The sequence below is a fragment of the Strix uralensis genome, chromosome 9 (genome assembly GCF_047716275.1).
Source record: "Strix uralensis isolate ZFMK-TIS-50842 chromosome 9, bStrUra1, whole genome shotgun sequence".
In the NCBI taxonomy this organism is placed as follows: Eukaryota; Metazoa; Chordata; class Aves; order Strigiformes; family Strigidae; genus Strix; species Strix uralensis.
In genome coordinates, this window is record NC_133980.1 from 16,733,279 (window position 1) to 16,760,260 (window position 26,982).

The following is a 26,982-nucleotide window of genomic DNA, read 5'->3' on the forward strand; positions in this document are numbered from 1 at the left end:
AGGTGGCACTGAGTGTTTGGGGGCTTCTGTCCCCGGATTAATCTCATCAATATTTTCAGTGATGACACAGTACCTAATTCTGCAAATGTGCTCTAAAAGGCCTCCTAAATTTTGAGCCTCTCAGCAATTTAAATGACAGAAAACCCTGATCTTTCTTTCCAGATAATGTAAATCAGGCTTCAGTCACAAGATGTTCAGCTTTGTCACAACAGAGGCAGCTTTGGACACACCAGTAAATGAAATGCTAAGAGTCTGAAGAAACTCTTATGCCAAAAAAGAATCCTGGGAGACTGGGGTAATGCAGCAAATTGGTGGGATTTGCAGAATCACAATTCTGTACTTGCTGGCTAAATTTCAGCCTTTGGGGCATCTTCAGATCATGTAGAAATACTTGCAATTGGTTCCAAATGTACTGAGAGCAGGGCTCCAGAGCATATGTGACACCACAGTTTCTAAAATCATACCTATCTCCATAGTGACTGAAAGCCTTGGTGAGAAAAATTAAATTGCTCACAAGTGCATAAAACAGATCGGATGTTTATATCAAGTAAATCAAAAGTCTGATATCTTGCAGACTAGCTCCCAGATGGTCAGATCCTATAGGCCAGCTCAGACAAATTATATTAGAAGTCAACAGGAATTTTACTGAGCCAGAGACTGCAGTATTTGGTTCTGAAGAATTAAATACATTTCTGGCTATGGAACAAAACTCTACTAAACTTTAAGGATATACTTTGCCAACTGAAAACATAAACTCAGAAGTCTGAGAAGCATCAAATTGGCTCTGGCAGTATTTGATTCTACAAAAACATCTCAACAAACCATGTGGCTGTAGTTGTTTTTGCTTGAGGCTTTGTTGCTTCCTTCAACTTTAGGAGATAAGGAATAATTGGAATTATTCAGCCATCATTGGAAGCAATCCCTAATACATAAGGCCATAGTATAGCTCCTAGTATTCAGCCTGATGCTTATCCCAGGAAAAAATAATGAATCTAACTTGTGCTCCCTTCAGCTATTCACTGTTATAAATGAGGAGACAGAAAAGATGCTGCTGCATGCTGTTTGAAGGAATAAGACATCAGGTTTAACAGCACTGGAAAGAACAAACTTTAAGATCCTTTTATTTCTTTGTTTATTTTCTGGAAGGAGGTGGAGGGATTTGGCTAAAAAAAATGGTTTTCTAGGTCAGTGTGGTCAGCTTACCTGATTCTGTGAGCTGTATAGAAAAAATTTCTACAAGCTTTATTTTCTAAAATCCGAGACATGTCTTGAGGAGTAGGGCACTGGAGGTTTTTATGGTTAGGTAAATTGAAGAGCTTCTCCAAAAAATCACACTTGCATCTCATGAAAAACTAATGAGAAAATTAGAGATTAATTTTTACCACCCTTCAAATTACCATAAGCAAGAGAAAACATTTTGTTTTGACATTTCCAGACAAAAACTACTGGACAAATTCAGGTGATTATTTAGAAAGAACATAAAGCAAACCAAACCTCAGATCTAAAACAATGCAAATTTTGGCAAGACTAGTTTCCCTTTGATCACACAGTATTGCTTCAAGCACAATTCAGCAGAGGTGCTGATTTTGTTGAATTCCTATTGAAATTCTCCCCTCTCTCCCTCCCTCCCATAGTTTGCAGTGAGCTAAATTACAAATAAGCAAACTTCAATTTAATTAAAACTATGTTTCAGTTTGAGGAAATACTCATTGCAGAAACTGAGGAACTCAAATTCTCAGATTTTTAACAGAGCCAAATAAGCTTGGTACTTTCCAGAGTTGTTCTGCAGGGGTCAAATGCAACTTTTTTTATACTCTCTTAGGTTCATCCATCACTGGTAAAATTATATGGGGTTTTGCAGATCACTCCCTTGCAACCACTCATAAATAAATGGTACAGCTCAGTAAATCTGCATCCCTTATATGCCCTCTGCAGTTTTATGCCTAAATTAAAAAGTCAGAATCTATTTCATATTGTCAAATGGATCTTTAGCAACTGGGATTTGTTTTCATATTGTTGTACCTAGTAAGCATAGAGAATACATGAGCTTTTTCTCTAAATTAAATGAAAAGATTATTGTTTCTGCCCTAAGCAGAATATGCCCGAGAAGATAAATGTAGAAAGCAAAATATAGCAAAAGATTGAGTACTTGTCAAAACCAAATTGAAGGCAGTAGGCAGCAAATTGGATTTTCTTTTACAATAACATGCAGTTCGCATTCTACTACTGTAATGAATATTATAATGGGTGCTTTCTAATATAATATCTGGTGATGCATTTCTAGAACTATTTCTCAAAGCTTAAGGATATTCTTGCTATATCATGGCTCAGTACATAGTAATGATAAGTTTGTTCTGTTCACTGCATAGCCTTAAGGATATCTTTTTCTGAAGAAAAGAAAACATTAATCTCTAGATTTCTCTTTCAGTTACAGTGATTTAAAGCTATGAAACTCAGCAGATTTGCAACAATGTCATACACTGGCCAGCTCCCAAATACGTATGGTTCCTTTGAAAGCCAACACAAGTATGATAAACAACCACTAAATCTTCCCTGAAGCTTAGAAACAACACTGAATCATGTGGCTACAAACCCAGTTTGCAAGTTATGAATCCAAAACTTGATTCTTCTAATTTTATGAAAAATCCAAAAGGTGGGTAATGAGGACATGCATGATCATGAGCCAGCAGATCTAATGTCTGCTGCATGGCTCTGTGGTGCTCAGCTGGGGAAAGCAATCTCAGGTGGGGAGATGACCCTAAGTGATGTTCCCAGGAAAGTCACTCTTTGATCCAGGAATTGAAACCTGCTATTCTACATAATGATGATAATTCTTACATTTACAAGAGAATCTTTTTTTTCGGTTTTGTAGATGGGAGGAAGGGGCTGATGTGTGCAATGCATATAATGTAAAGAAATGGGAGCAGAGAAATAAAGATTTTTTTATACTGGAGATTAAGCTTTACTATATATTTCAAATATAAGAAGTATAGCCAAAAAAAGCAATAATGTGAAATGAGACAGGACCATGTGGGTGAGAAGGGATGCTTGGTTGTCATAACAAAGCAATACCTTTCTGAACAATTTAGATCCTCAGGGAACATTTCTTGCTGAATTTAGCTTAAAAATAAGGCAATCAGAAAACATTGATATGCTGAGTCTCAAAGTGATAAAAAATGTACATGGATGCCAGCCTTGGGGATTACTGTATGTGTTTCATATCAGGTAATAACTGAAAATGAGTTGTATATTGTGCTGTATAAATGGTATTTAAAATAAAGAAACTAAAGAGCTCTACTAGTACCATGCAGACAGTAAGAGCGATGTTACTGTTGGGTTCAAGGGCACCAACACTGTAATAGGAGCAAGTTAATGCAGCGAGACAAAAGATGATCACTTTTAGGAGTTTAGTCAGAGTGCATATAAAACTTGACTGGAAAAGTTACAAATATCGTGTATTTTTTAACTCCTCTCGGGGAAGAACAGGTTTGATATTTAAGAATATATTCATTTCTGGTAATTATGAAAGGAAAAAAAGTACCTTGACTATATCTAATCTGTTTGTTTTCCCAAACAAGATCCCACATTTCTTCAACAGAAACAGGCTGAGGAAGGTACAATAGCTAAAACCCACTTCAAAATTCAAATTAGTCCAAAACTTATAATATGCGGGAAATGCTTGTAGAACTGTCAAAATAAGGTTAACATTTTTATCTCGGAGGAATTTCTGAAGAATTTAATAATGTTTTGTGTGATATCTAATATTTGCTTACTTTTTTGTTCCACATCTTTCTTGACAATACAATTTATTAATTCCTGTGGATTATTCAGGTCTCATGTTCAGATTGTCATGAATCTGATGTCTAGGATACTCCAATTTCCATGAGTTCCAAGTTTTAGATCAGTTTCTTTTATATAATTACAAGTGATTAGTTACTGCAGATATTATTCCTAGTACTAATCCTAACACTTATCTTTCTTTGGAGCTAATCTGACGCTGTGTCTTTATTTATTTATTAGATATTGATCACAGGATTTATGAAGCACATGAACCCAATAGGAAGAATATTTCCTTTAAAACAAATCTAGTTTAGCCTACAGTAAAATGAAATTCCTGTAGAAAACATTTGCTTCTGTTCCTTTTTTCCTTTCTGTTCCTTTGTAGATGATTATTGGATTTAATTGTCATTGCCAGTAAAAAACTATGAAATATAATGAAAAATCATTATCAAGTCCAAGGAGGATAGCTATGTCCAGGTGTATTTCTCAGAACCCAGTGGGTAATAATGATATGCATTTCAGAAAACAAGAAAGAATAGAGAAAAACACCGTACATCTTGAAAATGTCAAATACACGCAATTTTGGAATGTGTTATAGGAAAGTCAGATCATCTTCCCTTAAAATTTACAGCAGGCTGTCTAAAAAGGGAAAACACAGACAGTAGCTGAAGGCAGCATAGACAAGATGAGAGGCAGCACTGGACCACTGTTCATGATTTTCAAGGCTGCACAGTGGAATTTCAAAGGAAGGTGGCAAAAAGAGAACAACTCAAGAAATTATGATTGGAAGGTGACAACTTTCTATTTTCATACTAAGCCTTCTTTTTCAAGCATGACTGAACAAAACTGAGAGATTTGCATAGGTAGCAGGTGTTTGTACATAATAAAAACCAGCTTCTTTAATTCACTGTATTATCTTTTTTTACTTATAATGTTGCAAATTGTACTTAGTATAGGCTTTCTCTTACTGTTGCCACTAAATTACTGAGACTTTCAGATGACTCAAATGTTATTAGCAAATTACAGAATTATTTTAAATATGGAATGATTTAGCACAAAAAAAATTGTAACTTTAAAACTATAAAAGCTTAAACAGATACAGAACAACTTCAAAGACTGAAACAGACTTGTGCTTTTCACAACTGCCATATTAGTTGCCAGTTTTAGGAGAAACTTGAAGTCAAAAAACCCACTGGAGAGTGCTAAGTTAAAGTCTAAGTGTTTAAAATATATATGTTGATAAGAGACAGACACAGACAATTGTGTATAACTACCCAGACATCAGTATAAATATGTTAAGTCATTAGGTGTTATAACTATTTTGTGGTGTAGGCTTGTACAGCTAAAGTGCTTTTCTATTACCAATTGTATTGTGGTAAAGTCTGTCTTTTGCAGTGAGCAAACAAGCAGGATTTTGTTAATGAACTTTTGAACCCTTTTTAATACCATTTGTGTTACAGAGAGACAGCTAACCAGCAAATAAGATGTTTCAGCTTCGTCAGTGTTAACAAATTAAAAACCAAAACAGATCAGGAAACCAGAAATAAATCCATCCTTAAAATCCAGTAGGAATGTAATGTATTTTTTCCTTAGCATGTTCAAAGACAATATTGTGGTAAAAAATATCAGATTCTGAACATTTCATGTTTGTTCAAAGACATAACTGAGTGCCTTATTTTGAAAACAGTGCATCGTAAGAATAAAAAAAAAAAATATACAGAGATACCAATATAGATTGGAAAAAATGAAAAAGACATTAATTTCTTGGTAAACACAACAGATGTCTGAAACTCATACTGTTGTGTTTAAGCAAAGCTGATCTTCTTCTCTGTAACTCAATATTAAGTTGTAGATTAGTTTTGCACTATAATTTATATAATCAGCTTCTGAATTTAACCACATCTATTTGGAAGAAATGGAGAAAATATTCCTTTTAGCACTCAGCAGTTCCAAATTTCTCCAAAGTCTAGGGTGATGAATGCCAACATACTCCTGCCTTAGAAATATGAACCCCAGAGATTGCTAATGAACCTGAAAAGTTTCCAAGATATTTGGAGACCACCTATAGAGAATCCGTGCTTGACCTTGAGTGGAAAAATCTCCTGGAGGCTACCTCAGAGTGCAGTACAAACTTCAGCAACTGAGAATTCTGTCCTTTATAAAAGCTGTGGGACCAAAATTACACACAGAAACATGAAAAAGTGACATGGAAGCAGACAGAATTAAATGGATATAGAAATAGCAAAATATTTTGGGCCAAGTTTCATAGTATATAAGCAATTGTGATTATCAGTGCTTACAGTAAGATGAATGGGGGATAAATAAGTGGGCCTGTAAACAATTACTGTTTTAGAGAGTAATTATCATGCTTGTATCTGATGGTATCACAAGAAATCTCTTGACATTAACATAAGGAAATATTACATGTATACACAGCCCCAACTCTTTTTATTTCCATTCATTTCAGATCTTGGCCTGCTGTGGGCAGTCCGTCTGGGCTGGCTGCTGCCCCTCTGCTGTTGTGCAGGTCAGTGACAGCACAAATGTCTCCATGAGCCGAGAATTACAAGGCTGCTTCTTCTCTCTGCCTCAGTGATCCTAGTGCCATCCCCCTTCACCAAACTCTGTGGAATCAGGCAGAGCCCAGCCCTGTTTCAGGGAGAACAATCATTTAACCATCCTCTTCTGTAAGCTGTTGGTAGCAATCCCAGAATGGCATAGCTCAAAGCCTGTACTGGAAACTATTTGATATGGCAAAATTCCATGTGATATGGCAAGAAACTTGATAAGCTTTTAAATATTTGTAAAATGTGGAAGAGAGCTAAGAAGACAAAACACGGCACTCAGGTCTCACACAGCTCTCCCACCACAATTGCTGAGAAGCTACAGCTCTTACCAGAGCTAGTAATGTCAGCAGATCTGTAGAGGCAAACTGAAGATGTGCTTCTTTCCCTGCAGACTTCATCTGCAGTTGGAGTGTGCCTAATCAATAACCCTGCAAGAGGGAGAGAGAATTTAATAGGTTCAAAGGACTTTGCTCAAAACTCCTGTTTTTTGTACCAGCATCCCAGCTGAAAGTACAGTGCATGCCTATTTTGCTCATCATAGTTTTATAAGTTACAGTAGCCTGAGGCAGTTTTTTCCTCCTCCCTCCTCCTCAAATGCAATGAATTCAGCCGCAGGGTTTTGTGGTATCTGATCAATATTTACTTAGCAAGACAGTTTTAACAAGAACAAAAATACTCGCTCTCATGCACTGACTTTCTTTTTTTTTAAAAATTGTCAAGATATCTGTGTGGTTCTGAAGCAAGACTTAAAGCCTTTAATGAGGAAAGGGAAGTAACAGAAAATTTGGAATGGATTCATTCTGAAACATTCACAGTTGTTCAGACTACAGCTGACATAGAATAGAGTTCATATTCAAAATACATATTTTCCTTACCAAGCTGTAAACCATTCACACAGTGTTGAAACTTTATCTCCTGAAATAGATAGCATATTTAAACTCAACTGCTTCTTTACAAATTGCTTGTGGTAAAAATGTGATGGCAAACAGTCGCAATGGGCTATCAAAATGTCTTTTTTTTCCTGGCATTTTTGTATTAGATCTCCTGTATGCACTTATCTAGTCCTTCAAATACATTCCTGCTAGATAACACTTGTTAAAAGAATATAACCAATCTGTTGGGTATGCTGGGTGGCATAGCAGGACTTTTGTGAAGCTTGTTTTATTCCAAGGAAGGAAGCATGCATGTGATTTGCACAGAGGCTTATGAAAATAATCTCTGATCACAGTGATAGTAGTTTGGAAAGACAAAATAAGCTCCTTGTCAAAAGCATTTTTTCTTGATGTTTTAAATATTCTTGATGTCAAAAGAGAGTTAATTATAAGCACATATAATTTAACACTATGAAATTGGATGATAGTAATTTCTACTATAAAAAATGTCGAGATGATGTATGTAGTGGTTCTTAGTTATTGAGAAGATTATAAATTTAGAAGAATATTGCCTTTAGGAAAATTTTTTCAAATCTTGCAAAATGTTTCCTTCCCTTAGCATAAATCAGCCTCAGAAAACTGAAAATAGCCTGTTTCCCCAGTGCCTAATTTTTTTAAGGGATAATGAAATATCACTGATTCTATCCACCACTGATTTTATCCACTATGGTTATTAGAAGAGTAGTCAAGTTTTTTAAAATCCATTTTGTAATTGAGATGCTATTTAAAAGGCTAAAGTTTCCTTTACTACACTGAGAAATTAAAATGCAAAAACTTATACTGCTTATAAACATGCTCTAGGGAATTCACAGAGTCTAGAACGGCAGAAATAAATTAAAAAGGAATGTTTGACCTTGTAGAGTCCTTCCTTCAATCACTGACTTTGATCTCCCTCTTTGCCCCATTTTTTTTTTTGTAGATGTGGATCCAAACAGGCTCACTGAAACAAAATGCCTTGCAATTATTAATTTGTATGATAATTAACATTTTTGACCCATTATTCAAAAGCATCCACAGTTCAAGGCAAACCACAAACCTAAACTCCAAACAGGCTTCAATACTTTTTCAGAAGGGTTTCCAGAAGAGTTCCAGAGAATCTTAATAAATATATCTTAGTTACATCAGTGCTGTGAATGTTTTGCATACCCTCCGCTCACCAGGTTATATGGATAAGAAAGCAGCTATTTCTGATGCTAATCTTAGAATAAGATTTTGTTTTTTAAAACAAGATATTTCCTAATATTTTAGATGCTCTGAGTCTTCTTGAGTTCTGCTGTAGGATATTGCCCAGAAGATAACTGTGGATTCAGGAAAGTGACTTGAAACGTGGCAGAGACTAGACCAAGAGTTGGTGGTAGAACTTTCAGTGGTCTGCTGAAAACTGGCTATTATTTGTCAAAGTCAGTGTGGGATAGAGAATCAGCTCTGAAGTTTCACTGGACTTTCTCCTACAGCTTCAGGCACCAAATAAGAGTGTGTAATTTGGAACAATGACACAGGATCAACATTGGAGTTGTCCTTGGTGGTAAGAGACTAAACTGTAAAGGTTCAGTACATAGGACTCATCCATTGGAGAAGAAAGTACAAAGAAAGGGTTAATATATTTTTTAATGTTCCAAAAACTTTAGAAGATAAAAACAACACAAAATGGATTGAGAACCAGGAGCACACTAAACACAATGAATAATTGCCTCTCTCTTTTAATTCACATAGTTGATCCTCCCTTGCATTACCAGATCAAGACTTAATGCCCACAAAGACTCCCCAGTTACTATGTTCTGAAGTATAAACCTCTTCCGGATGTTGAATTTCTACAAGGGTTATTTTCCCACAATAAAGACAGACATTTAAAGTACAGCAAGGCACCTAAACATCTAACAAACTTGTTTTGGGCATCTGCAATCATTCCCTGAAGACCAGCTTGTTTTAAATGCAAAAAGAGTGTTCTGCAGAATGGCAGCGACAGTCTCTACACACACCAAGTTTGAGGCCATGAAGCACTGAGAGGTTGTAGGGAAAGTACTGAAAAAACACAAGTACCAAAGACAGAAAGCCTGCATTCCTGTAGGCATGAGGGAGAAGTGACTATTGTTTAATTTTTTTTGAGTCCTTAGGACCTTGTTCTCCCTAGAGATATATTTCTTGAAGAAAATAGGGATTTGTTGAATCATGTCCTACGCTTTGAGAGTCCTGATAGGTTTTTGTATCTTATTTGTTTAAAATAAACTGTTCTGCTACACTGCTATAACAAATCTCTTTCAGAATAAGGGGATTTTTATGCAGGGTTTATTGGAATTGAAGTGAAGACTTAAAGTCACAACTTTACAAATAACTTTAATTCCTAGCATTATGTAATTAGAAAGCACATTTCATTTCAGTTAGTTGCCATCCATCTTTTTTTCCCCTTCTCTCCCAGCCAAAGCTGAGGATGCAATGTAATTGGAAACATTAGTAAATATCTGCTTGAAAATAGATTTCTTGAAAAGCTTTTAGTCCAGATTTTTCTAAAACAATGACTGCCAATAAGATATAAAATGGGAAAGTATTAGAATGCAGTACTTTATTACCTGATTTTCAGTCAGTGGCTAAAAAGGTAGAAGCCTCTCCTCTTTTTCTCCTTTTATGTAAAACATATTCCCAGGCAAGTCTGTCCATTAAAGGTCAGATATTTTTCTGTCCTTGACCCTTTTAAAGTTTGAAGCAAACACTAAGTATACGTTACTGCACCCATCATGTTAGTAATTCATGTTTATTTCCAGTAAACTGCATTTAATCTTTCACACTAGAAGTTTCCAATCTCTGCTGGTACCTGCAATGTATATTCAAGGAGCTGTGTCCAGCCTGCCCATATCTAGTTACCTCTGGTGAACTTGGGCTAAAAGAAAGGGGGTGAGGATATATAGGTGTGTGGTGAGAGGAAAGCAAAGGATAATTTACAATTAAAACACACAGTTGAAAGCTGGGAACAACCATGAATAGGAGGTTACAGTTTGCTTTGTAAGGTGAATGAAGACAGACAGGAAAGGAAGAGGTGGGGCTTTGCTTTAGCATAGGGTTTACCCGTAACTTATATGACAATATCAATACCACAGATACACCTGCAAATCTTCTTCCTATATCTTTAAAATTTGCAAAGCTTTTCTGTCTATCAGCTCATCACCCATGAGAATGTACTTTAAAATGTACTTATATGGCTCATCCCCAGGTGGACCATTGTTTGCCTTAATGAGTTACATACTCTTGTAACTTGCATACATACTTTTAGAACTTGCATCAAAGATGACAAGTGTTTTCTATTACACCTTCCCATTACATTAAGAAGTTCTGAATTCAGTGCTAGAAATACTACAAAGTCTATACTCACATAAATGTATGTATCTAAATACTCATGTACCCAGATATATTTATGTTTTTTATAAATACAGTTTATTCCTTTCAGGCATGAAAGTGAATGAAGGTCACACTTTCAGAGAATTCAGCCACTGTAGTAAACATTCTGTCATAAGACATGTAAGCACTGAAGTGACATTCAATTAAATTTTAGATGTCTGTGGTTAAACATTTTTCTGTTAGTATATGAAAATATTACAGTTGTCTTGTAGAAATATGGATGTGATTTCCCCATACCCAATTGGTGCCATTACAATATTACAATACTACATTACAATACCTATTCTGTTTCTTCCAGTAGCAGAAAATCTTTTAATTATTTTTGCACTTGAGACTTTGAATTTGAAACTTCTTTTGTTCTATACCCTCCCTCCTTTTGCCTTCTCCATCTGTCTGATAAACTGAACCAGATAAAAGCAGTGGTTGACTCATTAAGAAATAACCTGCCCTTCTCAGAGATACACAGAACAGAAAGACAATAAGACACAAGAACAAAGTAATAGAAAAAGACTAAAGCTAGAGCTTTCTCTCTCTTTCTGTCTACTGACAAAAGCAAGGAAAGAAGAACACTCCCCAGCTTGGGTGAAACCCAGGATGCTGAATATTCATGATCTGGCTTAATAAAGCCAGATTAAATTGTAGTTTAAATTAAATTGTACTTGCTAGATTGTGGGTTTATCAGACAACTAAAGTATAAGGCATGACATTTTTGTAACTCATTAGATTTCAAAACTATAAACAAAAAACATAGTGAATCTGATATTTGGTGTTTAAACAGTTCTTAAAGCCAAAGGTAATACTTCGACTATACATCTTTGTCACACCAAGGTATGAATTCTAGAAAACAGCCAGAAGACTATTTATAACACTGTCTGATATGTCCAGCTAAGACAAAATTCTTCTTTTTTTTTTTTTTTTTTTTTTTTTTTTTTAGAAATTATTATTAAGCTGAGAAAGAAGAAATTAGCTTACTGAGGACAGGATTTTCTGTTAAATCAAACAACCTGGGTAGCACATTTTGTTTTGTAATTATAGAAAATCCACACACAAACCTTCCCCAATGTTTGTCATTGTCTTCACACCTCATTCGATAGTTAGTAGAGAATGTTTTCACTAATGTAAACATGTTTTACATGGTTCTCAAGCTATAACAGATGGTATGTTGATGAGGACTTTATGCAGTAAATCTGAATTGTTATGTACTTGGGCAGAGTGAAACATGCGTTGTATGACTGGTTTAGCATTGGACAGCTAAACATTAAATTTTTCTAGGTCTGTCATCAGGAAGTGGCATTCAAAGGACCTTTACACATCAAGCGCTACCAGCGAACAGTGATAACTCATTAGTAGACAGGTTAAATCTTACTTTCTTGCTGCATTTAATTATCAAGAGTCAGAGTAACCCTCGTTCCCTAGAGATGCATTCACTCTCCTGAGATCCCCAGGGAGATGGGGATAGAGGAAGACTTTGCTTCCAAACAGTGGTTTTTACATGGAAAGAGAATGCCTGAAAGAGGCAAACTATCTAAGTATTGGACCCATTTCTGACACCTGAGCAGAGAGACCATCCTGGTAGTTCAGTTCACAGTACAAAGAAAACACCTTGAAGTTAAACCAAAGCAGCAGGTAGCTATTGCTCTTTCATTTCATAGCACCTGTTTCCAAGCACAAGAGAACTTCTTTACTTTGAATTTGATTACAATGAACTTGATTTTACTGCATTATTAAAGAGTGTTCAGGGGAAAAGTAATTTCAGGTTGGTTTGACAAACACTACAATATCTCAACCCTTAAGGGACTGGTAAACTCTATATTACACAATTCTTTGTCAAACACTCTTTGGGAAAGATGTTTCCGTGAGGGTGCTAGACCTACTTGGAGGCCAATTATACAGGCTGGCAAGCTCAGTGAGAGGCAGCAGGAAAGGTCTTCTATTTGCCATGCATTAAGCAAAGCCACTTTTGTAAAAACAGGAAACACACAAGAGAGACAAAAATCAGAGACCTCAGGAACTCATAACATACTTTCTTATGGAGACTGTGTTTTCTGGTGCATATAACTTTGCTAAATTTTAGTTCTATTTTTTTATTATTATTACTGAGACTTATTTTAAAAAAGGCACAACATTCAGAGAATCAGGTCAGAAAAAACACATGGTTTTGATAATGTCAAATGGATGTTAAATTGTATCAGCACATAAAATTGTAATGGTGCAAGTCTCAAATGCTCCATTTTTTTAGAGCATCTCTCAATAGTTATTCTGGGTCAGCAGGATGGTTTTTACCATCCTGGTGAAATGAGCCATAAACCACTGAAAGTTGTGTTTGCATAAATTCCAGAGGGGCTTCTTGAAGCCAAAGCTTGCCAATATGTTGTTAGTAGAACTTGTTCAACATGATAACACAGCAGCAAGTGGAATAAATCCTGTGGCTGACCTGTAAAAGATAAGGCCAAATTCCAGATGTACTGATATCTTTTAGTTCTGACAGCTGAATCATTTAATCAGGAGATCAAATATAGTGTTTTATATACATTTGATTAAGAGACTGGTTTTGGGTATTATTTTTTCCTTCCAATACTCTAGTTGTTAGTTTTAATATTTGGTGTACTGTTTGAGGGTGGTGGATATGCTGACTTTGTAATATCCTCTAAAATGTGGCAAGAGGAAAAGAAATCTGAGATTTCTGGTTATTTTATGATCTTAAAAGGTCTTTGATATTTTCCTGAGTGAGGCATCCAAGGCAAAGGAGTATTTGTATTGACAGAGTTCTTTCTGGTTAGAAGTCACACATGGAAAATTAATTCAAATATTAGAAATAATAACTAATAGGTTAGAAGCAAGGTGACAACTCAAATTACTGTTTTAGCAAACAAGTATGAACTCTCGGAGCATTATCTGACTGAAAGATAACTAAATAATTAGACTCAAATCTGAGAGTGAGACTTCTCCCACACAAAAGCTATCTATACTGTTATCTCCCACTATAATAGCTTTAGCAAAAGAATAAAGCAGAACTGTTTGCACAAGTGATAATCTTAGTGCAGATATTGCCACAGGCCAATTTAGCTGGAGATGGAAGTGTTTTTAAACAAACAAAAAATAACAGCAATAACCTCATATTCTTGTCTTTCACTGTGTTCTAGGCAATTTCTTCTGTACATTTTCCATTCTGGTTTTGTTATTGGTTAGCAAGTTACCCCATTAGCATCTGGGGAGGACATACAACTATACTAGAGCCATTCTTCGGTAGTTACTTTATTATAATATGTTTACAATTTTACAGCATTTAGAGCAAAATAAAAATTTTATTTATGGAATCCTGCTTAAAACAGGGTTAGAAGGCCCTTCAAGAGCTGATATAACTCATCCCTTTGTCCCAGGGCAGGATCAGCAACAGTAATAATGTTGTTTGAGATAGATATCTCTGCAGTCCAGCTATCTTAGTTTGTTGTTTGCCTCTGTTTTCTAGATGTACTTGCAGGGAATTATGCACTGCCGATCACCTACCTCCATGCAAAAGGACACAGTTCTGATCAGCACTTGCCCCTTCCTATATGGAGAAATCCACCAGCAGCTGTACTTCTCAGGATGTGGTCACAGAGCATCAAGGCTACATAGACCATATTTTATGAATTCCTGCTCAGATCTGTTATTAAAGACTTCCAACAGTGAAGATTTAATAAGGTCCATATGCAACCTAGGCTAGTGCTTAATCTTTAGATAGTTTCTTCTAATGCCTTTCCCTGATACAGTGTAAAAGTCTTCTTCTCAGCCTACCCACCATAGACACAAAAAAGAGTTGTATCTGAAGCCTTTGCCTCCCAATTACTCAGTACTTTCTTTTTCCCAAGCCATGTTTCTTTAAGCCTTCCCTGTGCTCTCCTCTGGACTTCCCTTAATACTAATGTGCAGTGTGAAACACTGTACATTTTATATGCTGTTCCAGTTCATCCATCACAAGCTGATGGATTTTTGCTCTCCCCATCAAAGTTCTCAGTATGACATTCACAGAATCATAGAACGGTTTGGGTTGGAAGGGACCTTAAAGATCATCTAGTTCCAACTCCCTGCCAGGGGCAGGGACACCTTCCACTAGATCAGGTTGCTCAAAGCCCCGTCCAACCTGGCCTTGAACCCTTCCAGGGAGGGGGCAGCCACAACCTCTCTGGGCAACCTGTGCCAGTGTCTCACCACCCTCACAGGGAAGAATTTCTTCCTTATACCTAATTTAAATCTACCCTCTTTCAGTTTAAAACCATTATCCCTTGTCCTGTCACTACACCCCCTGATCAAGAGTCCCTCCCCACCTTTCCTGTAGCCCCCCCTTTAAGTACTGGGAGGCCACTATAAGGTCTCCCTGGAACCTTCTCTTCTCTGGGCTGAACAGTCCCAACTCTCTCAGCCCGTCCTCACAAAGAAGGTGCTCCAAGCCCCCCGATCATCCTCGTGGTTTCCTATGGACCTGCTTGAGCAGGTCTATGTCCTTATGTCAGGGGTCCCAGAGCTGGACACAGCACTGCAGGTGGGGTCTCACGAGAATGAAGTAGAGGGGGAGAATCCCCTCCCTCAACCTGCTGGCCACACTTCTCTTGATGCAGCCCAGGACACGGTTGGCTTTCTGGACTGCGAGCGCACATCGCTGGCTCATAGTCAGTTTTCCATCCGCTAATACCCCCAAGTCCTTCCCCGCAGGGCTGCTCTCAATCCACTCATCGCCCAGCCTGGATTTGTGCATGGGATTGCCCCAACCCATGGGCAGGACCTTGCAATTGGTCTTGTTGAACTTCATGAGGTTTGCATGGGCCCACCTCTCCAGCCTGTCCAGGTCCCTCTGGATGGCACATCCCTTCCCTCCAGTACGTTGACTGCACCACACAGTTTGCTGTCATTGGAAAACTTGCTGAGGGTGCACTTGATCCCACTAACAGTCCACATTGTTAGCTCCTGTTTATAATCCACTATTTCACTAAATCTTCTGCAGAGCTGCAGGTAGCCAGCTGGTTTCTTGTCTGTGGCCAACCTTCCCCCAGGTTGGACTTCTAATCCTATTCTCTTTATCCAACTGCAAAATAGGGTTTGGCTGTGTGGGTTTTTTCTAGAATGTGTTTTTCCTGATTTTAATAAAGTGTCAGCCCCTAAGCCAGCCCAGAAATATTCTGTCTTTTTAGGCTTTAAGTGTTTTCTTTGAGGGTGCGGGTGTATGTAACAGGAAAGAGTTTCAATCTTTATTTGACTGCCCCAAACACAGAGTCATCTTTCAATGCTGTAATAAATGTTTTATTTCTTCTTTCCTAAATAACAAAGAGTCATGCTTTACTCACATGAAAACTAAAAGCAATACAGCAAAAAATAAATACAATAGTAAGTAAATACTACTATTCAATCTCTCTCCTACAGCCTTACCAAAGTTTTCCTTCACAAGCCTAAGCATTACAAAGAAATACCAAATTTTTTTTTTTTAATTGACTCCCCATCTCTCTTCCTAACTTTCAAGACTCCTTACCTTTCAGAAATAATTGGGGCAATTAGTGGGCGAGTTGCAAATATATCCCTGCTGATTTTCTCAAAAGAAACTTGGCATTTAACAAGAAAAAAACCTTATTCCACAAATAGATGGAAACAAAGGAGGAAATGGAAATTCTAGACAGGATGTTTCTTCACACCATATGCAATATTCCTTCCCGTTGCAGATTAGTCTTGTCACTAATGCAAAGACTTAGGACAGCTATGCCCTCCTACCATTATCTGTGACCAATTTCAGTGTGATTTTGAGTGAACTAGTAACCCCACCACATGTCAAAAGCTGTTTCACATAATCTCTTTGGTGATAGCTTAAGCACCCTGCTGCCCCCCAGTTACAGAAGGCATCTGAATTCATGTACCACCACCTGGTAATGCTGGCACAGCTGCCAGAGCCCTTACTGTAGTGAATTGAAATAAAGAACTGATTTCACTGGGAAAAAAACAAAAAAAAGAAAAATCTTTCAGCTTGATCAGTTCAGTGTCACTAGGTGTGAAACCACAGCCAAACTTGTCATTTTGGAGAAAACAGAAAACAATGCTTTTTTCAAAGTAGCTCTTCAGCTAAACAGTATATGTCAAATGATTTCACATCCCTAAAGCTGAAAGGTCCTATAGAAGTACATCAGTCTGTGAGGTTATATCCATAACATCAAAATAGCTTATGCTATATGCTATAGCACATATACCACATGTGCTGTATGTATGCTACCCTGCCTGTACAAGCATCACAGCAACAAGAGCCACATTGTTGGAAGTGTGGGAAAAGCAAATCAGAGAAAAAAACTGCAAAACACACTTTGCCTTAACACATGGTGCCCAGAACAAACACAGGACGGGATGAAGTTCCGGTGATCTGTGTTGCCATGGCACCAAAGAGGAATGCGAAGCAGGGTGGAGGCTGTGTGTTCCCATTCTTCCACTTTCCTCAAGGAATATTTGACACAACTATGTAATTTATCTCCTGCTTTTCCTCTTCTCTCAAGGGCTGTTTTACACAACTCTGTGGACCTTATTCTTCCTCCTTTCCCACAAAACCAGCACACACCTTGCACCAAGGAATGTGCTGTGTTGTTATCAAGAAACAATGGCTTGACCACAGTCCCACCCACTCACACATACATACTTAGATAAATACTACCTGGAGTTTGTATATAACTCAGACGGATGATAATCCGATACCAAATCAGAGGGACAGATCGACGGGTTTGTTCTCCTCACCTCGCACCCCCCCGCCCCCACCGCCGTGAGAAGGGATGACTTTTAGTAAGATTTGTGCCCTTGGCTATGCTGAGTTATTACCCAGGAGTTAAGACTGTGTGATTGAAATTCTTGTTTGTGTGGGCTGTTTGTGCATCTGGTGTCAGGCCTATAGTAATGGCAATAATTGGCATACCTATGAAGAGATAAGTCGAGCTGCCCCTGGCCCCTCTAATCTCTGAGGATCGGCTAGAATGTAAGGGGATTTATCTCTTATCAAATTAATTCGTTACCTTAAATGCAACACACATGCAAAGAGCAACGTGCAAGACCTGACTGCACCGTTCTAGGCCAAGAAAAGGGACAGGACTGTGGAGAAGAGAAGCTGAGCCCAGTTTTTGCCTATGTAGAGCAAAATCCAATAGCCTACACACATTATGCCCAGCTGGAAGAGGTCTTTTTCAAATGCTATTTGTAAATGTTGTGTCCTTACTTTCTGATATGCCAAGCGAAGGGTTTATGTCCATGTGTCCATTTTTGCTTTCTGAATTTCAGGCAGAGATGTCATTAAAAAAAACAATGACAAAGGTTTCCCTAAAAATAGTATCTCACTTCCTGCCTTCAGGTAATAATTTTCCAGAGGCAACTATTTCTTCACTCCATGATGGCAGGGTGAACTGCATTTTATCCTGAATTATGCAGAATTACAAATTAAAAAGGATTAAATACTTATTTTTATTTTTGCTTTGGATATGAGAGCCCAAGATATATAAATCCTTTATTTCAAAAGCAAGGCTTTCCACTGTCACAGACAGTCACTTGAGGAAGATGAGGCTCCTGTTCTGACAGTAAATATTTCAATATTTAGATAGAATATAAACATTTTCCCAGAGTAGCTAAGTGGCCATATGCGAGAGTAGCAGACTGGTCACTTGGCACTGAAATATGAAGTGGAGAACGATTCACATTTCAGTTCCTATGCCAGTTCGTAAAAACCGATTTGAATCCAGGACTCTCACTTTTCACATATGTATCTTAACACCAGGAATATAATGTGATCCTTAGTTTTCTAAACAGCACTTCTGCACACCAAAAAGAAGGCTCCTCTCAAAAGGAATTATCTGCAGAAAATTACCCATTCCAAATCTCAGTAAAACTGTGAAATTCAGTCATGGACAGTTCCTACCATTTACCAGCTTATGCATGAGATGGTTACAATTGCTTTTCCTGGTTGGGTGTTTTAGTCTAGTCATGGCACTTTTAAAGAGTGATAAAACAGGTGAGGAAAGGGGAGCAAATGATGCAATCCATGAGTAGTTTAATCTTAGTTTTACTGATCATGTTGAAAATCCATATCTGTGAGCAAAATTTATTTTAAAGTATAAAAGCCATGCAAAGAGGCTACTTCTGAAAGGTTATATCATTAGGGAAGAAAAATTGAGAGTAATGAATTAACTCTAAATGATGGAGCTTTAAACTATGGAAAGCACTTAATGTGCACACCACTGGTAGTTTAACACACTTTCAATACTCCATTGCAGAAGACAGCTATGTAATTACAACCTAAATTGTAGCTCTCAGCATTAGGAAATACATAAGGTTTCACAAAAGACCTAGTTTTATCTTTTTACCTTCTCTGAAGCTTTCAAAAACACCAGTAGGTCAACAAGAAATTAAAAATAAGTCTCCAAAGGAGAAAATATGCAGCCCATAAGAAAACTACAATATACTGCATGCCCCTTCCTCTGAAGGCAGCTGTTGCTTTTTAAACTGTTAATGAACACTGTGGTGAAGGAAACAACTACCTATAGAAATGATTAAATACAGAACAGAAGGTCAAACTGAATATACCAAATATAATCTAACCTTAATGTTAAAAACATAATGTATTTCTAACATGTCTGTGGAGGTGCTCAATAAAATATGGTAACATTTAAAAAATGCTGTTTTGATTACCTGTGACACAAGGATATTTTAAATTCTTTTCTTTTTGGCTCTTGTTTTAGTCTTTGTGATTTCCAAAAGGTGTATATATTCAGGGTCATAGCAAAAGGAATGATTTATAATCTAAATTCTTAATTTTCCAGTTCATTACCAGGTCCTCATTTAATTTAGTACCTTATTTTCCTCTGGCCAATGCATTATCCTTAGTGTTTCCAATTTTATATAAGTATACCATAATATCCGCAGAACATTAGAAAGAAATAATTATGTGCAATCTTTCTGAAAAACAAATCATTACAAATAACCCACAGTTTCCTGATATATGAAAAGAAAAAAGATGGAAAACACACTTGATATCCATTAATCTACTAGAAAAGCATATCTCTTTCTTTCCAGACAATTAAAATGACACATTTGGGGCTTTAAAGAATACTACATCATTTCTAAAACAATAGGAGAACGTTAACATGAAATTGTAAAAATACTTCAGGATATTTTCCAGTTTTTGTTTCTTAGAGATCTATTTTAAATAAAAAGAATTATTTGCAGACTAACTGCTAGCTTTCTGGATACGTTGTCTCTCTGGTAATGTCATTATATCACATTAAACCATATGAACACGTATTTCAAAGAGAAGGAACTGGTAAAAGAGATTCAAATACCAGCTGGGAAAATTTGACCTTTGGTTAATTTCTTGTGCAGGGACAGATCTTTGATGATGATACTATGCCAAGTAATATTAAAAACAGTATTATTATGAACCTAGTTATTAAACTAACTCATCTACTTTAATGCCAACTTTCAATAAATGGCACCACTGTCCCAAAGACCCACGTTCTGGACTTTCAAGATATAGTGCAATGTGTGCACAGATGAAGAATGAACTCCATGCTCCAGAGCCCTATTTATTGACAGATTTGTCCCCAAATCCATCTATAAATTAATATTATTAGTCCTAAAATATTAATGATTTATAAGACTAGCTGCCTAATAATTACACAAGGAAAAGCCTTCAAAATCAATACACAAAAAGAAAAATATATGCCAGATGTTTGAATCGCTATGTTTTCTGATTAGAAAAAGATAATTACTTTTAAAATTTTAAGAGATGATTTAAAAAGCGTACAAAGAAAGCAAGATCCCAACACAGATGCAACTGACCACAAATATAGTGGAAATCTTGCTAGATTAACAGAAAAATTGCGGATAACTAGAACCACTCTTCTGCTAATACCAGTGACAAGTCTATTAGAGTTAATTGTAATTAACTAATACCATATTTTAAGGGGAAAGGGGCATTAAAAATTAGGGGGGAAAAAACCCACTGCAAAAGTTCTTGGAATCCTGTCCATAAATTTAAATCACAGACTAATATAAATTATCCATCTCAGCACATGCTGTAGTCAACTATCTTAACAAATTGAAGAGAATGATGCCTTTTCAAAGATGGCCAAGGAATTGTTAAATCCCAGTCCCGTTGCTTGTTATTCTTTATTTTTTTTTTGTTATTCTCATCATGGATGCAGGGCTGAAGACAAGTTCAAAACCGCAATTCTCCTGCAGAAATACTATGCAGAAACTGGCTCCCCTTCTTTCATTTATACTATGGAAGTTTCAGCCAATTCCCTTTGCAAACCTCAGCTGTGGCTAATATGCAGCAATCAGAGAGGATATTCATGTGGTATGCTGGCTCCAAAACCTACCAAATTAAATGTTATGATCAATATCTTGAGTTCCATCCAGAAACTGATTAAAACTGAAGGTCAAAAAGCACCTATCTAATATTTTCTCACTACAGATATTAATGAACTAATGGAAATATTTTGCACTATCTTCAGAAGCCGAATGTGGCAGTGATGCATTTTCTTTACAAATTGCATCACCATAATCTCATCCTGAGAGCAAACAGACCTGAATAACCCTGCAGCAATGAGAAAACTCCACACTCATTTACACATGAAAGGCAGTATTTACAGTAGGGCTGCTTTCTGGCCATTGGAGCAAAGCCCACTGCCAAGTGCATTCTGTACACTGGAGCAGAAGAGTTCAGCAGTCTCTGTGCAGGGCACACGTCCTGTTTCCTCTAGTCCTACAGCTACGTACACAATGAATGAGCACAGTAACAGCCTCAGCACACCCACAACACATAAACAGAGCCCACGTTTGACAACTAATTACCTCATGAAAGCAAAAACTGCTTCCCCTGTTGCGATTTCAGAGGAAACAAACTCACAGTCAAAGGCTGATATACAGTCAAAGCCACAGTCAAGCAGGGCAGTTGGCTATCTGCAGCTAACTCTGGAGGAGGGTAGTCAGTATTCATATTCTGTAACTTTTGATGAATAGCAATGTGTTTAACTTTCTTTCATCACAGCAGTCTACTTACCATATCAGCATTCCCGAGCTTTCATTTTTTTTTTTTTAAAAAAGGCAGAAAACACTAAAAGCTTCAACTAATTTTCTCCTACTGTTAGTTATCATGATGTTTTTCTCCCTATGTTATCTACCCCATGTCTTTTAACTGAAGAACTGTATCAAGATGACATGACTATAAAATGAATCATGTGTAGATATAGTCTGAGGTCTTTTCTACTGGTACTGTCACAAAAAACTACACAAAGCAAAATGATGATGCCATAGATTCATTGCACAGAATGTAAAAATTACACATTAGCCAGAGAATACCTACCACAGCAAACTATGTTTCACTTATTGCTAGCAGCTTTTCAACGGGAACATATACAGAAAACTGATTTAGGACAGTCTCATTTGCTGAAGCATCAGTACTTTTTGGTTTTCCAGAGGCAGTCTCATCCAGTTGAATCAAAGAATAAACATAAGTTTAAAATTTCTTCTGACTGAACAAAATTGGAAGAAAATCTCTGAAGCAATGTAAGGTAACCTGTGCTAGAGCATGACAAGTTAAAACGTAACTGAATTCTTATTTCACATCAACTCTGGCTCTGGATGCTACTAAATCAACTACCATCATTACTAAACAGAAGTCTCAGGTGAGATAACTATTATGGGACCCCCATCTGGGGCACTTTTGACATCATCTCAAACATTATACCTAAAAGTCAAAGCCAGTAAAAGGGTGGATAGTTCACATCAACTACTACAGGTTTCTTTTCTGCCTATCCCCAGTAATAAACAACATTTGTTTTTACTGCTGTGACAGTGAAAGGCGCTCTGCTGTTTTCTTGTTCTCACCATTAATCTCTGGCCCATGCTTCTGATCAGTAGATATCAGCTTCCGCTTCCAACCAACTACTCTGTCAGCATGTCCCTGTGAATTGATAGTTCAAGCAACATTCAGCATCTTCCCTTTCAGACCCTTTCTGTACACACTACAGTCTGCAACAGAGTTGCAGATTAAAAATGATTACAGACAAAATGTGTATTTGATTTTTTTTAAAAATAGAAGCATTTTCCTGAAATGAAAACTTAAAAATGAATTACCAACTGGGAGACATGTTTGGCTGGAAGCTCCTGAACTGAATGCATATGATGACAGAAGGGCTATTTGTTTTTAAAATAAACCTAGTTGAATCATAGAATAATTTAGGTTTGAAGGAACATGAAAGGTTATTTAGGCCAACCCCCACTTCAGATCAGGTTACCCCTGGCTTTGTCCTGTCAAGTTTTAAACACCTCCAAGTTACACACCTTGATTCTTTGACATACATCTCTATAGTCTGCAGAAGGCTCATTTGCTCAAGAGCTTTTCACAAAGATAGACACCTCCAATAATTCCAGTCCTGTCCGTGGTGTAAAGGGAGTAGCTATATACATTCTAGCACAGCCATCCTGATGCAGCAGAAAAACAGAATAGATCTTACTATGTGCAAAATAATAATCTCATACATATCAGGAGAAAATTTTTGGGGCAGTCTCCCCTGATGCAATCTAAATGAATTATGAAAGTAACATCAGGCTCTCCACCTCATTCACACCTTATTATGCTTCTACTTTCTCCTAATCTACGCCACTCCATAGATGTCCCAAACTGTTTGTAAAGAGGATGTCTCAAACAACTCCAGTGTGATGCCCTGTGGGGAAGAAGTGGACCAAGGTCTGCAGAGGTGGGGTGGTGGGCCGCTTCTTTCCCCCTAGCTCCTGTTGTTGCCCAGAGACAGAACTTGCCTAACTGTGCAGGTACAAGCCAGAGGAAATGAGAACCTTCTGGAACAACCTATTGCACATGCATAAGAAAGACTATATAAAGGCAACACCCCGTGTGTGTCTTTGGTGACCCACCACCTATGGACCAAGCTGTCTATTCTGTAACAACGTGGGATCCAAAGGTGGTGATTCCCCTTTTCCTATCCCCTCTTCCTCTCTTTTCTCTTTCTTATATGTGTATTAATGTCTATAAGTTTTGTACAAATTGTGATCAGCTGATTGTTAACGGGTTATTAGGAAAACAGTCTCATCGCCAAAGTGCCTTTATTCATTCTCCAGATGGTTATCAGTTGATTGTTGCCAAATTGTCTCCATTCACTTACTAAAGTGGTCAGTTAATAAAGTCACCAGCATAATTGTTCTTCTGAGTCATTGTCGTGACTCGGCCCACCCTGCGGCTCTGCTGAGCAGAGACTGGCTCTTCCACTGGCACGCAGGCTCTTGGAGAATTCAAAAGATTCACCTCCCTCATAACCCACCACGTGGGATGAGACAATACAAAATAGAAACAAACCTTTAATCATTAAAACACCATGAACTTTGTCTTCCCTGTAGGCAGTCATAGAAAGAATTCAGATCTACCCTTCAAAAAATAAATGGGACTCCACTTGCACAAAACTCTTATATTATCACAAGTGAGTACGTAATGTCATTGACTTAAAAAGACCCATATTATTCCTATAGTATAGAAACATTAAGAACAAATTTGGTCTAATATTTCAGCAGAGAAATATTTTCAGTTCAGCTTTCAGATTTGAAGGTAAGAACTTTTCTGAAATGTTACTGGAGTCTGTCCTCAACAGTGTCTCGGACACTACAGAAATAATTTCTAAGAAAAGAATCAAAAACTCTCAGCTTGTCACATTTTTATACTTTTGCGGTATATTAATCTGACTGATAGCACTGTGAAATGGCCTTTTTTTTTTTTGAGCAGGAATAGACCATATTTATGTATTTATGAATGGGTCCATTCCAAAGCTACCAGGTTTTTATGTTTCCTCAGTTACCACCACAGTTATGGTTTATAGGTCTATTTGGTGAAACTCATGGAATTATTCTTTCCATATATTGACAGTTTCTGTAATGCCAAGAAACACAGAAATTGCTATCCTCCTTCATCATCATAAAACTGATATGTCCCGAATCACTTGATGTCATACAAGATGTGACTGTTTTTTCTTCACTGCTACCATAGTGCTTAAAAATGCACCTGATATAGCATTGATAGGTCATTAACTGGAGATGTTTACACCCTAACCACAACGAAACAATGCAATTAGAGAATTTTATGTGAGGGTAGCAACAGATACATGCCTGGATAATAGAGATGAAAGAACTGATGGGTGAAGGGAAAGAAAAACAAGGAACACTTAAAAACTATTCAAAGAAAATGTGAAGAGGCACAGTGTACCATTAAGGTGTAGATATAGGAAGAAATGGAGACACATACAGATAAGATCAATAGAGCACTGGAAGCAGAGGCTACATAGTGAAAGAATAATGTAATCAGGAGAAATATTCAAAAGAACAAGTGACCAGCCTGAAAGAATAGATACAGAAAGGCATTCTGTTTAGCAATCTGGGAATGGGCTTTGATAAAGCACATATATGGAGATTGAAGTAGCTCATGAAAAAGCAGTAATGAAATGAAAGGTTCCTTTTATTCTTCTCTTTTTTTGTGTTTAGCAGACAGAAAGAATTGTATTTTTGAGCTGTTGTGTGGTCAAAGTGACAAGGCTTTGCATGCTGATGATGGTGTGTAAAGTCTACAAATTTCTTCAAATCTTAGTGAATAAAAAAATTCATGCTTTTAAAATATGATATAGAAATTTAAACTTGTGGGTTTCAATGATCATAATCACAATTTTTAAAATATTGTTAGCAAATGTTGGTTGCTACCAGAAGCCTTACACTGGGTAAGAACTGCAAATGTAAATCTCAAACTATCCCAAGCGTGCTACAGTGGATTTTTCCTCTAACACACATTATTGCACATCTGAAGTTAGAACTTGCTTTTAACTGGTTTAATTACTCAAGCATGGAAAACATTGTCCATGACAACTTCATGTGTTGAGAATTTATGCATTCTACTGCTTCACTTAAGGCCATCAGAACTTGTGATAACTTTCATAATTTCTTTTTAGTCACTAGAACAACATCATTCTCTGCTTAGAGACATAACAAACAACTGAGTGACTTGTGTTGGAAAGTGATGGAAGAAAACGTTCTGCTGAACTCAGAAGCCTTCTGCTACTACTGCTGTCCAAAGAGCTACTAGCTGACATAAGGACTTCCAGAAAGAATATCCAACTGAGGTATTAAGCTACGTGATGGTAGATGTTTCAAGTTAAACAAAAATAACTGCACATCTGGAATTAGATGTCTTAATCATACGATGGTTATTAAAGTTGTTATAGCAAATACTGCATGCTTGCAAAGAGAAGTAAAAAGATCCAAGAGTAATACTATTATCAACATAAAGGAAAACTTGGACCATTATGCTCATTCTTTGTCTTGGCAAGACTAAAATGGATCATGGGTATAGAGGTCTTATACCATTGAAACCACTATTCTTAAATGTGTTCTATCCTACAAAATCCAATTTATATAGCCCTTTGTATGCCCTTATTCATAGTTCATATACTCTACAATCCAGTCTGAATGACCTTTATTGAATAAATTTACACTTATACCATCCATATATAACATTATCATTATAGTCTCAATGTTGTCAAGCATTTATCTTGCAGGTATCATAAGTTTATTTTCAACAAAATATGACTTTGCTAACACCACTGAAGGCATAACATATTGAAATGCTATTTCCTGAAATTACCCACTTGTCGAGCCAAAAGAAATGCACCATGAAGTTAATTATTCTTATTTCAATAAACAGAAAAAACACACTAGGAAGCAAAAAGGTGCAGCACTACATTCCTATAGGCTTATGGCACCATGCTTATTTCTTTCACATCAGTTCTTTTTTTGTCAGAATATAGCAAAATATTTAATTAGGCTTCTCAATAGCCTAATTATTTTCTTTTTAGACTTCCATAGATAAAAGGCTTCATATAAACATCAGGTACTTTAACATAGTAGACAAAAAATTACAGATTAATATAAACATGTGATATATGTAAAAAAGTTCAAATTCTATCACCATCCTCCTGTCACTGAATAGAAAATAAATGGAGACAAATTATTCACAAAATAAGGTGCTATTTATGGCCTTCTTTATAGGGGTCTGTCAACAAAAAATGTTTTAGGTGCCCGTAATATCTTTGAAGTTTTTTCAGTTGTCCATCATTTTCTATTGTCTTTTCATGTACAACCCACTGTTAGATTTTCTTATTTCTTACTTGCCCTCATTTCTTTAACATCCCCTCCTTCTCTTTAACAAGTTCTCTTCACTCAAATTCCACTTCTGTTAGCATTAAAGAAATGTCTAGGAAGATGATTTTCAG